The sequence below is a fragment of the Aythya ferina genome (genome assembly GCF_964211825.1).
Source record: "Aythya ferina genome assembly, chromosome: 13".
Lineage (NCBI taxonomy): Eukaryota > Metazoa > Chordata > Aves > Anseriformes > Anatidae > Aythya > Aythya ferina.
The window spans coordinates 10,167,716-10,181,697 of record NC_140311.1 but is presented as its reverse complement, the minus strand read 5'-3'; the positions used below and the strand labels follow the sequence as shown (position 1 = coordinate 10,181,697).

At 53.3% G+C, this 13,982-nt stretch overlaps 1 long non-coding RNA gene across 1 annotated transcript; it reads left to right on the top strand.

Moving 5' to 3' along the window:
- Nucleotides 1-378: 378 nt before the first annotated feature.
- On the top strand, nt 379-12,558 carry LOC311443925. The gene is made up of 2 exons (XR_014697565.1): nt 379-2,037; nt 11,663-12,558. It is a non-coding gene; the product is annotated as an uncharacterized lncRNA (long non-coding RNA).
- The last annotated feature ends 1,424 nt before the right edge of the window (nt 12,559-13,982 follow it).

Sequence of the window (13,982 nt, the reverse complement as noted above, 5' to 3'; positions counted from 1 at the left end):
ATCACTTCTGTCTTTCCCATCTAGCCTTGGCCCCCAGTGCTGTGTGTGTGCCGGGGCTCCTGGGGGCAGAACGAGCTTCCCAGCACCCCTCGCAGGAGGGATGCGAATACACAAAGGAATCCCTCAGTGAAGTACTGTCCCCAGGACATCCCAGATTGTCTCGCTCAGGCAGCAGGGGACTGCTTTTAGCAGTACCTACTGCAGATATTTGGCAGCTTGAGCTGCTGGGTATACAGCAAGGCAGTCTGATGGCAGGAGCACGCAGCAGCACCAAGGCAGTGGCTCAAGTGTGGGCAGTGGGCTCGCTGGGTGCCCATACAACCATTGACCATGCACCGTCTCACATCAGAGGGTGCTTTTGGGCCTGCTGCTTCTTGGTCCCAGGAAAGGTGCCTGGAACCTGCTGTGGGTGGCTTGTTTCTGTCCTGTAATCTGTACGAACAGGGGACAACTTCTCTGTTTGTCCCTCTTCACTCATTCTATCTTCTCCTTCAGGCAGATTTTGCATTCAGATCGTGATGCCAAGCAGCCCCATTTTCCCCTTTCCCTCCCAGTTATTTGTTCCAGTCTCATTTCAGGGGACTGATCTCCCCTGAGTGCTTCCTCTCACTTCCCCCAGTTTGTCCCACATTCAGACATGTCTCACCCATCTCCTCATGGGTGGCACTCGGCACATCAGACCCTGGCTGGACGTGCCAGATGTTGGCGAAGTGCCTGACCCACCTCTCCTCGCCCAGCCTAATGCAGGGCTGAAGCTTTGCTCTGTGTCTGCTCCACGTGCATGGAAGGGCACTAGGGGCAGAACCCAAAGTGTATCGGGAAGTTATATTGAAGGTCTGAGGCTGCAGGTCAAGGCAGAGCTGTGCAAGGAGCCTGGGCAAAGTGGGAAGGGGCCCGTCTAACAGACAAACCTAGTGTGGGTCTGTTCCTCCAGCACAGCCAGCCCCACACCGCCCTGGTGCAAACAGCGAGCCCATCCAGAAACAGCCAGAATCGTTCAGCATTTCAGCCTTTCCCAAGGCCTGAAAGTTTCTTTGTGCTTCCTGATACGTCTCTGTGTGTCCCAGCAGGGTACTTAAAGAAGTTTTTGAGATCCAGCCCACGGCAACAGTGACACAGACAACACAGGAACGCCTTTGGTTTTGGAATATTTCTCTCAATCCAATGAAATCTTTGACCACTTTGGCCTTTCTCAACTCAAGGTCTCCTTTTCATCTCTTTCCTGTCTTCATGCACTCGTTTCTGAAGAGAAGATCATAGGAATTTACCAGTACGCTCGCTGATGCTGTCCACCTACAATCCTCAGAGACCATCTCTCTTTAATTATTAGCCTCCTTTGTGGATCCCAGCAGCCTGTCAGCTCGCTTCTGATGTTGATCAGTATTTTTTTTTAATCCAAGTTATTTTAACTTGGTGGTATCACAACCCAGCAAAGGTTGCTAAGGCAGCTCACTTGCATTGGGCCGCCTGTCTCCTGCAGCTGCAAGGCAGAGAAGAAAATTCTTCTGGAAAGTTCTTTACCCATTGGAAAGCTGCATAAAAAGGGGTGGGGTAGGAATGGGGATGGATAACAGCGGATTTTGTTAAATTTTAAGGAGATGACGCCTTTTTCTCAGGCTGGGAGTGCAGGTGATGGGTTCTCCTGAACAGCAACTTTCTTCCCCAAGGACTCAGGTTCCTGCAGCTTTATCCCTCAGGCAGAGCCCCAGGTGTTGAGACAAGCAGGCAAATACATAAAGGGGAGGCAGGGGTTGTCTTCACCTGGAACAGTCAGCTCTGCCTGGTCTCACCTGAGCTGATTTCAGGTACCTGGGAGTCTGAAGGCCCCAGCTGGGGGGTTAAATGAGTGCAGAGTGAGCAGGGAGAGCCCATGCTGTGTTCATGGGGGGAAAAAACAAAGGGGGTATGACTGCTGTGCAAGGAGCAGTAAGGTGGCTGGAAGATACGTGATTTGTCTTGGTTTTGGGGCTGTCTGCATTGTGCCCGGGTGATTCAAGAAGTAATTGGGTGATGGCCGATGTGGGAAGCTCTGACAAGGTGAGAAATGTTTCTGGTTTTGTTCTGGGTCATGGGCATTGCGAGAAGGTTTGAGTGTCAGTGTGATTTAGCAGGCTGTGTGGCTTCTGGTGGTCCCAAGAAAACACTGAGTGTGCCACCAAGCACCACCCTCGTTGTGATTTGCCTTTAGTACCTCACCACCTGGCCTGGATGCTGGGCAAAAGCATGGTAGGGAGGAAAGGGAAACTACTGAGGTTCCTTAAAATCACTAGGCTGAAGGGAAAGGTCGGAGCAGACAGAGCTCAGGACAGATTAAGTACCTCTGTTAGAGTGTCACCAGCCCTAGAAATACTGGGCCAAGAGAAGCTGTGGAAAGGGAAGTGTGCTTGGAATAGCTATGAGGTCTCCAAGAGGAGCTGAGAGCTAAGGTTGCACAGATCTATTGAGCCGGGAACCCTGCCTCGCTCCAGGGTCAGCCCAAGGTGGCACACAGCAATTACTTTCATCAGCATGAGAAGAAAGGAGAAGCGGTGCGGGAGGAGGGGGAAACGTGGCTGCAGACCACAAACCCTCGCAGATGCAGCCTGACTTTGTGCCGTCCTTGCTGCGGCTGTTTCAGGGTAGGCAGAGTTAGTGCGTGAAGTGTGTGGTGCCAGCCGCCACGCTGCAACGCTGAGTGCCACCTCTGCTGCAAGGACCACGTGTGTGTGCCTTCTTGCCTCTGTTCTTTTCCCCATTTAGAGCATGTTTTAGTTGTACTTAATTAAAAATAAATAAATAATAATAATCTAAGATAAATGATGAGACTAGGGTTGCTCTTATCCTGCAGCAAGGTGCTGTCTCCAGGCCAGGATGTCTCCTGGATGAAGAGCCAGGGTTTCATCATCCAGAAGGTTGTCTGGAGCAGCACTCAGATAAGAGAGAGATGAAGTTGATCAACTGTTTGCTGTGCTGTGGGTCCTGAATGAGAACACCCTGTCTCTGCTGTTCTCTGGAACTGTGAATTCCCCAGCTTATGCTCCGTGGGTTTAAATAAGACCTCTGCTTCTATTTGGAAGTAGTTTTTTTTTTTGTTTTCTTGAATAAAACATCTTCTCCGATGCTGTTGCCCCTCCCCAGACCATAGTCAAGCAGCATCTCAGGCTAGTTCCTTAAATCAAGAGAACTGTTTATGTCCTTGGAGGCTGGAATAATAACAGCTGAAGAAAGCCATGAGACGCAGGAGGAATTCATTTGTAAGTTAATGAAGGCTGTGCAGTGCAGCGGAAGGATGGTCGGGGATGTTCCTGGGCAGCATTTACCAAGCTAGATTTCTTTCTGTTGGCATTGTTCTCCCTTGAAGCATTGTGGACCAGCTTAAATACCACTTATGTATGAGTTTATTATAGTTTTCCTTCTTCCAAAGATGTGCTCTGTGTAACAGCCAGTGTCCAGCATTGTGGCAAAAATGGAGGAAAGCTCTCAAAAGAGAGAACCTACTTGCTAGTTACATGCCTGTTAAAATAGAGAAGAAGGAAAAAAAAGGATGCTTGAGTGGACAAAGTGTTGCTGCTCGAGTTGGTGAGGCTTGGGGCTGTTCAGCCCCCCCCAAAGCCAGCAGCTGAAGCCAGCCCTTTGCCTCCTCTCTCAGCACCTGGCCCAGGAGACCGGGCAGCAGCCCGCTGGCAGGGGGGCTCCGGGAAAGCAGCTTGTTCCTTGTCCTGCAGTCAGCTGCTGGCAGCAGGGCTGACAGCTGATGGTCGGTGTGCCTTCTGGGCTGCGGAAGCCTTTCCAAGTGCAAATGGGCTTGTTTCATATCAGCCACTGAATAGCTGCCCAACAGTAAATTGGGCTTTGCAAATAAATTGATTCTTTTCACCCCTTCCGGACCAGCAGCACAACTGTAAAATTCAGCTTGGATCAAAGAGAGGAGGTAAAGACTCCGAGTCCTTTCCTTGCCCAGAGAAACTTTCTGTTGCTTCTCTCTACTTGCAATCCATCATTCAGTCTGAGGCAAAATCAACTTGTCTGGAGTTTCTTCAAGAAAAAACAAGGGAATTTAAGACCGCAATCCTGAAGCCAGCAGCGCCTGATTTTCCACCAGCCAGTGTGTGCTTTGGAGGTGCTCTCCTGGTGGGAAAATGGGATCCTGGAGGGAGCAAACGCTGAGGTTCTGCCTGGGCACTGGGGTGGTCGGAGCAGGCCAGCGGTGGCGTATTACAGCGCTGCTTCTGCTGTGAGTCAGAAGCAGACTCGTCACCGTCATGTGGCTTTCCAGTCACAAGGACGTGTTTGTCCTCTCTCACGCTTACACTGCTGTGGCTCTTGAAGGAAGAGGAGCCTGAACTCGGCTCCGTGACTTACTCTGCAGCAAGACCTTCACTATCCAAAGGAGCAGACCACCTTCTGCTTTCTCTTTCTGCCTCATACCAGTTTGGTTTTAGATCTCCAGCCCTTCGATACAGATACTTAGATGCAGGAGAACCTAATGCAGACCTTGGTGGCCAGAGCTCTCCTGCAGAAGCAGGCTGCGGCTGTAGTCCCTGCTGATCTTGATCCATTATAGAGCCAGAACCCGTGCCCTGCCTTCCCCTGATGTAGGAGCACAAGTGGGTTTCTTTTCCATCTAGTTGCTTCTTGACATGCAGGGTGTAAAAACATAAATCCAGCTAATGCTGATAGAGGCGTAGAGGTCTCATAGTAATTAACCACCAAGCTCAGAAGTTACCGAGAGTGGGAGGGGAAAGGAGCTGCAAACAGCATAATCGTATCAGCTGCCTTTTTTTAAGAAATTCTGCCAAAACAAATTAAATTGCTTAGAGAGCTCTGGGAGTGGGGAAACAAGATAGAAATTGCTTGGGGAGAGGAGATGGGCAGATCCGTGGCACAAGAACAGAGCTGTGGACCCAGGTCAGGGTAGCTGGAGGTGATGTGCGTGATGCTCACAGTGACTTAGCAGACCTGAAGGCACTGCTACAAAAAAACATGTCAGCCCTCCCATTCCCAGCACCACAGGCTGTGTGATGAAGTTGGGCACCTATATCTCTAAATTGTCTGCGAACACAATGTAAGCTGTAGTTTTTGTTTGGTTACTCCCTGCTCTCCCATGGCTAACCACCTGCCTGAGCCTCGAGGGATGGACACACAGCCAGCAGCTGGGGCAACAATGGGAAATTCTGGCTTTTATGCTCTCAGCAGTACCCCTTGTTTTGGGGGAAGGGAGGTTAGTGGGATGGCTTGGACCAAGCTTGAGGCAGCTACCTTGGATGTTCTTCCCCAGAGCTGTGCTGGCAGGGCGATTCTGCTGTGCCTGCAGCCTCCCAAGGTGCAGCTACACCTAGTACTACAAATGTGGCATCCTAAAGCATGGTGTTTTATTTTTGTCCCTGTTTTACGTTCCTGAGATCTGGGCTCCCGAATTCTGGCCTGACACTTGCTGCAGGCTCCTTCAGGTTGCTAAGGGAGGCAGAAATTCCTCCAGAAGCCTTAGCTGCCCATTCGCTGCTGCCGTCTGAGCTCTGAAGCAGCGCTGGATTAAGATAACGACTCGCTGGGCAGAGACCAGGGCTGCCGCCTCGACGCAACGCCAGGCAGGCTGCGAGCTTTCAATAAAAAGTAATTAATGGTAGAGCAGACTCCGGCAATCCTGCAGAGCCCCTTCTATTTCTGTTACCAAGTCAGGCTTCTAAAGGCAACAGGATCACAATGGCTTGACTTTCTTCTCTGGCCAAATAAGAAAGAGCACTTAATTCAGTGGCCTCGCATTTATCTCCTGCCCTTCATTAGCACCATCTGTCTCCCTTTGCCTGCTAAAAGGCTACCGTGCCTATCCTCACGGCCGGGACAATACAAATATCGCTCAATTAGAGCAATGCTCCAAACACAGTTATTCAATTGCAATGTTAATTGAATTATTTGAGTTTAATTATTCCATTAGGAATTCTGTCAGTGCAGCCGAAGTTGCTCGCTTTCTCTCCGGGCTAGCGGCACAATGCAGCATCTGGCCATTCGGGGACGGGCGGCTTCTGCTCGGCTTCAGACAGCCCTAATTAGGCTGGGGAAAGTCTGGCGCCGCTCAGAAATGATGCTCTCAAGTTCAGGGACAGGTGTTGAGGCTGCAGGGACCCTCTTGACTCAATGAGTTTCCAGGCACAGAAATATTTGCAAGCAGAGAACAGTGGCTGTTTACGCAGAAATAATTTTGCTGGAGAGCTGGTGTCAAAAATACTTGTCAGGGATTTTTGAGTGAAGCAATTCTTCCTGAGAAGAGCTATGTGGCAGAAGCCAGCAGGGCTAGCAGCACAACACGAGCACGTAGTGAAGTTCATACGTCCAGCAATGCAGTTTCGAAGGGCTGCTCATGGGCCACATTTTTTCCTGAGCTGCTCCAGGAGAAGCAGGGTGGGAAGAGCTGGGATTAACAAGGACCTGTCAGCCCTTAACCCCTTTGGTGGGCCCAAGGCATAGGCACGCAGTGCACTGGAAGCTGCTTTCCTGCCTCCTTGAGGCAAGGGCAACCGCTGCCTCTGCCCCGGGCAGCGCTGATCTCACATCCCAATACCCTGCAGTCATGTTGCTGTTTTTGCTTTTTCTCAAGAAAAAGATCATCAGGAGCCCTTGACTCGTGGGTCACGTCATGACTAAGAAGGGTACTTAAAAATCTCCTTACCCGTCCATTCAACCACGAAAGCCTCCTTGGCTCCTTGTAAGAACAGCAGCATCCGTTTAGAGCTCTGACAGCAGTGGAGATAACCCCATCCATCCCAGCAGGACCTCTTCACCCTCTTACAGCCCAAGTCCCGCTAACACTTGTGCTCTGCAGCAGCCCAGGACTAGCACAGACAGCCCTGGGCTTGGTGCTTGATGCCTGCACTGCACTCAGTAAACGTGTTTAGCATCTGCGCTGTGCTAAAGGTGCTGTCCCCTAAAGGGTGGACGTCACTGGGGGATGGGGGTGCACATCCTGCAGAATAACTGCGCAGAATTGCAAAAACAGCTCCTAAAAAGCCTCCAGAGATGAGTGATCCTGATGGCTGCTCCCCATGTCTCAGGCTTTGCACCCCCCTGGTGTATCTGCAGAGCACTGGGTAGCTCGCTGCTCCAGGCGCACCCGGTCCATTGCGTCGTGCTGGTTGTTTGAATTTCCCAGGCTGATTTTTGTGTTAATTTCCATATTCTCCAACATTACTCTTACAGGCTTTCTCCATCATCTCCATCTACATGCCCTTGTGTATACACATGAGTGCCTTTCTGCATCTCCAACCCGCAGCCTCATCTCTGTTTGAGATGTTACCCTATCAGCATTATCTCCAAAGCACTGCCTCTTTCCAATTTAACAGGGAATTGGATTTCTGCAGCCCGCAGTATCTCGGCATCTCTCCTCTCCGCACCCTCTCTGTTTTCCTGCCCGCTCTCCAGGATGTCTCTGCCATTCTGGCAGTGCCTCCTTATTTCATTTCAGGCAGATCCGGTCTGTGAAGCTCAAGCTTTCAAAGCCGCTTCAGTGCCAGTGGGTGCACCAAGGCGTCAGCTGGGGCTTTTCAGATGCACCTACAGCATCCCTGTGCTGCAGCTTGCTGCCTGTTCCCGTGGCAAAATGGAATGGATCCATGGGGAAAGCAATAGCTTGGCACGGGGGAGCCTTCATCCAGCATCATCCTCTGCCTCAGGCTCTGGGTAGCCCTGGGAGCCCTACCTCCTGCTTGAAACTGGAGGGATAAGGGGGGCTCCAAATGTCACCGGGGTCCTGGATCCTGCAAGCTGCACACAGCCAGCCCCGTGCTGGTGGGGTTTGTGGATGTGCTCTCACCGCCAGGAGCACAAGGCAGGGGCACACGTGTACCAAGGAGGAGCCACCTCCCGTCCCCTGCCTGTGCCAGGGTGGGTTTGCCATAAATCCATGCCCATTTACGTCACGGGCGTTCGGAGCCAAACCCTAAGGGTATTGGAAAGTGGCCTTCAGATGCGTAATTTTGTTCTTTAGGCTCTGACTCCTCATTTAATATTTCACAATCTTGGCAAGGCGCTGCTGTGCCAGAGACACCCACAGAGGCCGGCTGGAGGTTCAGCAATTGACATTTACATTATTACGATGGGGCTCCAGAGCTCACACTCGGCGAGGAGAACAGGACTGTTCCTTCCCTCTCGCTGGAAACACAGCGTCTGCAAAAGCTCTCGGAGCTGGCTCCGAGCTCCAGTCCAGCTGGTGGATACAGATTTCAGGCAGGAGTTAGGACAGCGCTGCGTTTGAAAACCTTGCCTGAGGTTTTCTTTAAATGGAAGTCTGGACTGGGGTAAAACCATCAAGAAACGTGTGGGCCCTCGATAAGTGTGCTCCTGAGCCCGATGATCCTGTTCAGAAGCACTTCCAGATCCTCTACAGACACCGGTTAAAATAATTGCCCTTCAGTTTGGAAATATTGGCTCTTCTTTTGTATCAAGTAACACGTAACGTCACCGTTACCAAAGCAAGTGGGATAAAATTGCTTTCCTCATCTCTCCATGTGTTGACTCAATGCGTTTGGCAGCGTCCGCAGCCTGATCAATCTTCCCCTCTCGCGGACAGGCGCTTCCTTCTGCTGATGTCAGGGCAGAGCCTCCACAAGCACTGGGAGGGGACGGGAGAGGAGGCAGTTCCGAATTGTCCAGGGGCTGAATCCCTCCAGAGCGGGGCTAAAACCGCTGCCTCCTGCAGAACAGGCCTGGCAGGGATCTGGCACATGTACCACACAAGCCCCGAGCTGTCTCACTGTCTCACCCCACACTAAGGAGCCATCCCTTTGTGGCAGCCGACGAATTGTCAAGGAGAGGGCACCGCAGGGCTGGCAGGAGGGCCGTCCCTTGCCGCTCCTCTTCGCTCTCCTGTTTTATGAGCTCGCGGCCTCCCGACCCACGGGTGGGCTGCAGGATCAGCAGGAGGAGGCTCAAACCATAGGTGGACACCTTCGCTCACCCCAGGCTGCAGGAGGCCCTCCGGCATGTGGCAGAAGTGCACAGCATCCCCCCGTGCTCACCAGTGCCTAGCCAGCACGGCTGCCCCATCAGCTGAGGGCATGGGGACGGTCCCCAGTGACCCCACAGGGTATGGGGGTGCTTCGAAGGCTGCTGTGCCCCTCTGCTGACTCTGACGTGAGCCTTCCTCACCCTTTGGGGCACAAACACCGCTCCCAGCTGGGGGTCAGGCTGCCGGCACAGCATTTCTGGCCTCAGCACTCTCTCCCTCGTGCCTCGCTGCTGCCCCTCCTGCAGGCTGCATGTGCTGTGTGCTGAGCGAGATGGGAACAAATCTTCCTCTCCAATTAGCGCTTTTCATGTGACTGCAGCCGGCTGCTCCCTCGGACGCCCAGCCACCGAAGAGCACTGGTGTTAGAGCCGCGGCAGGGGGAGCGTAATCTCCATTCATTGCTTTATTAGTGCTGTAACTGCTTCGCGCTGCAGCTACCTTTAATTACTGCCTCTGCTGGGGCTGGTTGTGCCTCTTTCGGCGGTCAGTTTGGAAGTCCTTGCTCCCAAACAATGAAAGCACTCGCTGTCACTTCTCTTTTAAATCAGAGCTAATATTTAGCCGGCGCCTTGCATTCGGTCTGCTTCTCCGCGCCTGCACAGAGAAAAGCCGTGCGATCATGTCATCCACACAAGGGTTTGAAAGCTGCTCTCCAGCAGTGCCACTGCGCGCTGCTTTGGGATGGACACTGAGGAGGACGCCGTGGCTGCTGGCTTTGTCTTGTGGTGTGCTGTTGGGAGGCTTCCTTCGCTTTGTGCATCCTTGCAGAGAGAAAATGTCTTTGTTAGAGTGAAAATGTCTTTGTTAGAGAGAGAAAATGTCTCCATGTGCGTGAAGTGGGCATGGCAGAGGCAGCTCGTACCCAGGGCTGGAGGGGACCGTATGGGCTGCTCCCCAAATGCTGGCTTTGGAAGAGGGGTGCTGCTCATCCAGGTAAGGCAAAGGAGCCAGGGCTGGTGTTCCTGGCCCTGTCGTGACACGGAGCATGGCTGCAGCATAAATCCCAGGGGGGGAGCATCCATAAAACCCCAGCACTTGTGCAGCTCCGTTGCAATGTTAATCAGGGTGCCTAAGGCGCCCTTGGAGGGAAGTGGAAGTCCTGAGGCAGAGGCAGCGGCAGAAGGAGCTGGCTGGGGGTCACCTTCCCTCCACACGTGTGAAAAGAGCCCCATTCCCTCCTCCCCGGGAGCCCAGCAAGGGGGCAACGTCATCTCAGGACACCCAGGGAGCAGGAAACTTCTGGAAACACCAGCCAGGAAGCAGGCTTGTTTGCAGCGAAATCATTATTCCCTGCATTTAGCAGCAGCTGAAGGGAGCGGGAGCAGCCCTGGCGGGCCCAGCCTGTTGTTTCTATTTACACGCAGCCTCGGGAGCAGCGAGCACAGCAACAAGTCGTCCTCGGCAAACACGGGCTTTGCCAGCAAGAGCTGTGCTCCCGGCAGCCCTGCAGAGAGCAGGGAGCAGGCAGGGAAGCGGCCCCGCTCCCTCCTGCCAGGAACCCTCTGCCTCCACGCTGTTACCCCATCCACAGCAAAGCCACGGGCTGTGGAGGAGGGCAGGCGTTATCACAACACCCCTCGGTGCTTGCCAGGCGTGGAGGGAGATGAAATGCTCCCTTCTCCAGGCTGGGGGTTTCCAAATGGCGTGAAGGGAGCAGCGTGTGCTCCGGCCCCGGTGGCTGGGCGCTGGCAGCTGGCAGGGGAAGGGAATAATTGATTGCTTTCTCCCCGTGATCCAAAATGGTTTCGATGTCAGGCCATTCATTGCGGTGGCTGGAATACTAACACAATTCATTTGAGCTGCAGCCCCGCAAATGGGTGGCTTTACTAATGGCTAATCCGGGATGATGGATGGGCTGGGGGGATGCTGCTGCTGAGTAAGGAGAAGGCAGCGGGCGGGAGGGATGGGGACAGAGGGGACGGAGGGACAGGGAGAAGGGAGCGGGCAGAGGCAGCCCAGAGCAGCCTGTCCATGAATTTTGGTGGAATTTTGCCACCTGGTTTTGCCAGGCCTGGCAAAACAAAGGGTTAGCAGATAGATGACAAGTCCTCTCCCCACCCCTCCCTTCTTAAAAATTAGTTTTTTGTTTTTTTAATTAAAAGTGCCCTGGGGGCTGCCAGCATTCTCAGGTAAATTAAAGGCAAAGCTGAACGAGAAGGAAAGAGCAGCAAGAAACAATCAGACTGGCAGTCCCAGGAGACAGTGGCCGTGCTAATTAGCAGCAGGCAAGGGCTGGCACCTTCCCGAGAATGTGCCCAAGCTGCAAGGGGGAATCCAGTGCCTGCTCCTGGCTCCACAGCAGCACATGGTGCTTGGGGAGCGCTGCTCCTGGTCTGGCCGGAGGAGAGGAGGTGACCTGGTGGGGTGGCTTTGAGGGAAGGGGACCCTTTGGGTGTGCTTTGGCTGCGTCCCACCCCCAGCTGGCTCCCTGCGCATGGAGGGGCTGTGCTGGGCTCTCCCCCAGCACCTTTCCAGCCAAAAAGCAGCCTTCATGCGCACATGCCTGTGAGCAGATTGATCTGAAATGGTGCCTCTCAGCTATCGATCACCTACTGATTAGCTCTCGGTATTCAGCCCGTAAATAAGATTAGGGTGTACATCTAAAAAGGAAGCAGGCAGATGATAAGATTCTGCTCATTTACAACATGCTCAAAGAAGTTTTCCCCCTTCACCCCCCTCCAGCTTTATTAAGAAGCCCAACGAAATACCCTGGGGACGAGAAGGAAGAGAGAGGAGTGATTCAAAGGGAACATCAAAAGGCATTTCCATCCCTGTCAGCACGGAGAGCACCAGGCTCGGAGCTGCTCCCAGCACAGCACCGCGGCTGCTCTGAACGGGGCAGCCCCGGCCAGCTCCTGGCCAGGACTTCTCCTCCTCCCTGCCTGAGAGACCCCCACCCGTGGGTTGTGTAAGGTCTGCAGCGAGCTGCTATTCTGATGGCAATCATTCTGAAGTGTCAGATCAGGAATTCAATGCCACAGTCTGTTCTCACTCCTTTCAGCCCGGCTCCGTAAAAGAGGAAAGCACAAATGCGTCGCAGCTAAAAATAATGCGCTCCTCTTCCTTCTCCACACTGCTCTCCTGCTGTTTCGGGCTCCTAGCAGTGCCCTGGCTCTACCAGGACGAACCGAAGGAGGCTGTGGCTTCGTGGCAGGACATTTAAGAGTTATGCACACCTTTGCCAGCACTGGAGGCATCTTGTGTTGTCGAGCCGCAGAATAAACCCCAGCTCCTAGAGTCACGGGAATTACTGAGAATTTTTAACCCCTGAGCAAGACTCTTTCCTTGGACAGCCCCAGGAGGTTTCTCCCTGTGCCTGAGCAGGGTTTTGGCAGCGGTGCCAGCGCGCCCACGGTGCCAGGCGCTGCCCGCTGCGGCAGCAGGCGGCCCTGCTCCAGGAACTGCTAAATACCACGGGACCGACGTGAAAACCACAGCTTGTTCATTTTTAAATACCAGCTCTTGGATTCCTATCCTCCGCTTCTAGGTGTCCATCCCCGAGCCTCCCCGGGTATTTATGAGATCTTGAAATTTAATCCGTAAAGAACATGTTAAAAATACAGTTTTTCATGCTGGTCTCTGGTTTCAGGGGCTGAATTCTGAAGGAAGGAACAAACATCACGAGACACACGTGGTGAGACGGGGAAGACCCACAGCATTTCACACAGGTGGGATTGTTGTGGTAGGAGCCCTGATCCATTTGGGAAAGTGACTGCCCTTGTGCTTTCACAGCCTTTGGATAGCCGCCCATTTCCCCCTTTTTGCCTCATTTAAAGAGGAAAAAGCCTGCACAACCTTCAGGGTTTGTGCCTCCTGGGGAAAATTCAAAGGCATCTACAAATTTCCTCAAGTGCTGTTCTAGCTGCTGAGGGATGGGGCAGCCCCCGAGCCACAGCATCTCTGGCTCGAAGCCCCCAGATGTTTGAAGGCGTAGCTGAAGGTCCCTTCCTCTCCATACATTTTCAAGCCCACTGCCTCATCCATGCTGGGGAACGAGCTGATTTCCAGCAGCCTGCCCGAGAGCGCACCTGCTGCCCGAGGATCAGCTGTTACACGGCCCCGATGCTGCTGTGCTGGAGAGGTTTGGGAGAACGAGCTGCAGCTGCACCACCCCAGCCAGAGCCAGCTCCTCCAGCTTGCAGATTGGCTCCAGCCGCCAGCAAAAATTCACACCCGTGAAGAGGAAAAAAAAAAACAAAAAACACCAAAAAGGTGAAAAGACAGGGAAAAGTTATAAACAACTCCAAAAATGACTGCTTAGAATAGAAAGAGGTGTGTAACCATGGCTTCGGCTCCGCAGTGCCTGCTGACATGCAGATGCCTGCCACTGGCTCTGCTGGCGGAGCTGGAGCCTGAGGAAACCGCTCTGGTCCTGGGGCTGGGGGCGATGCTCAGCCTGGGGACAGGGCTGGCGTGGCCCAGACGGTGTCCTCAGCCCAGGGGACAGCCCCTGTGCCAAGAGCAGGGATGGAGGTGCTCCTTATGAAAGCACCAGGGCATGAATGACCCCAGCCCCGAGCTGTGGGCTCCATCCAGAGCCTCTCTTGGGCTCCAGCTATGCAATGTGGAAGCCATCCTCCTGGGGCAGGCAAAGGCCACCCCTGTCCCCAGCCGTGTCCCACACGTCCAGCTGCCACCAGCACTTCCACTCCTGTGGCGTCCCCGCTGTGGAGGGATTTACAGCACAGGCAGGGAACTGGAGTGCGAGCACGCGCCAGGAATGAGAATTCAATATCCGAATGCCGTCGGTTCCTTCCCCCAAATAAATCACAGCCTGACTCTAATTATTGTGCTTGCCTGGGTACACACCGGCTTAATACGGAAAATGAGTGTGGAGGATTTATTACTGCTGATCCTTGATCTTTCATTTTTGATATTAAAACATGTTTAATTCATTGCAACATAGATTAAAGCGAGGAGGGCCGCAGACAGGCGCTCGGCTCGCTCTGGGGGAATTTGGTGGCTGCGCTGCCCGCGTCGGGAGCTGGACAGTGCCTGCTGC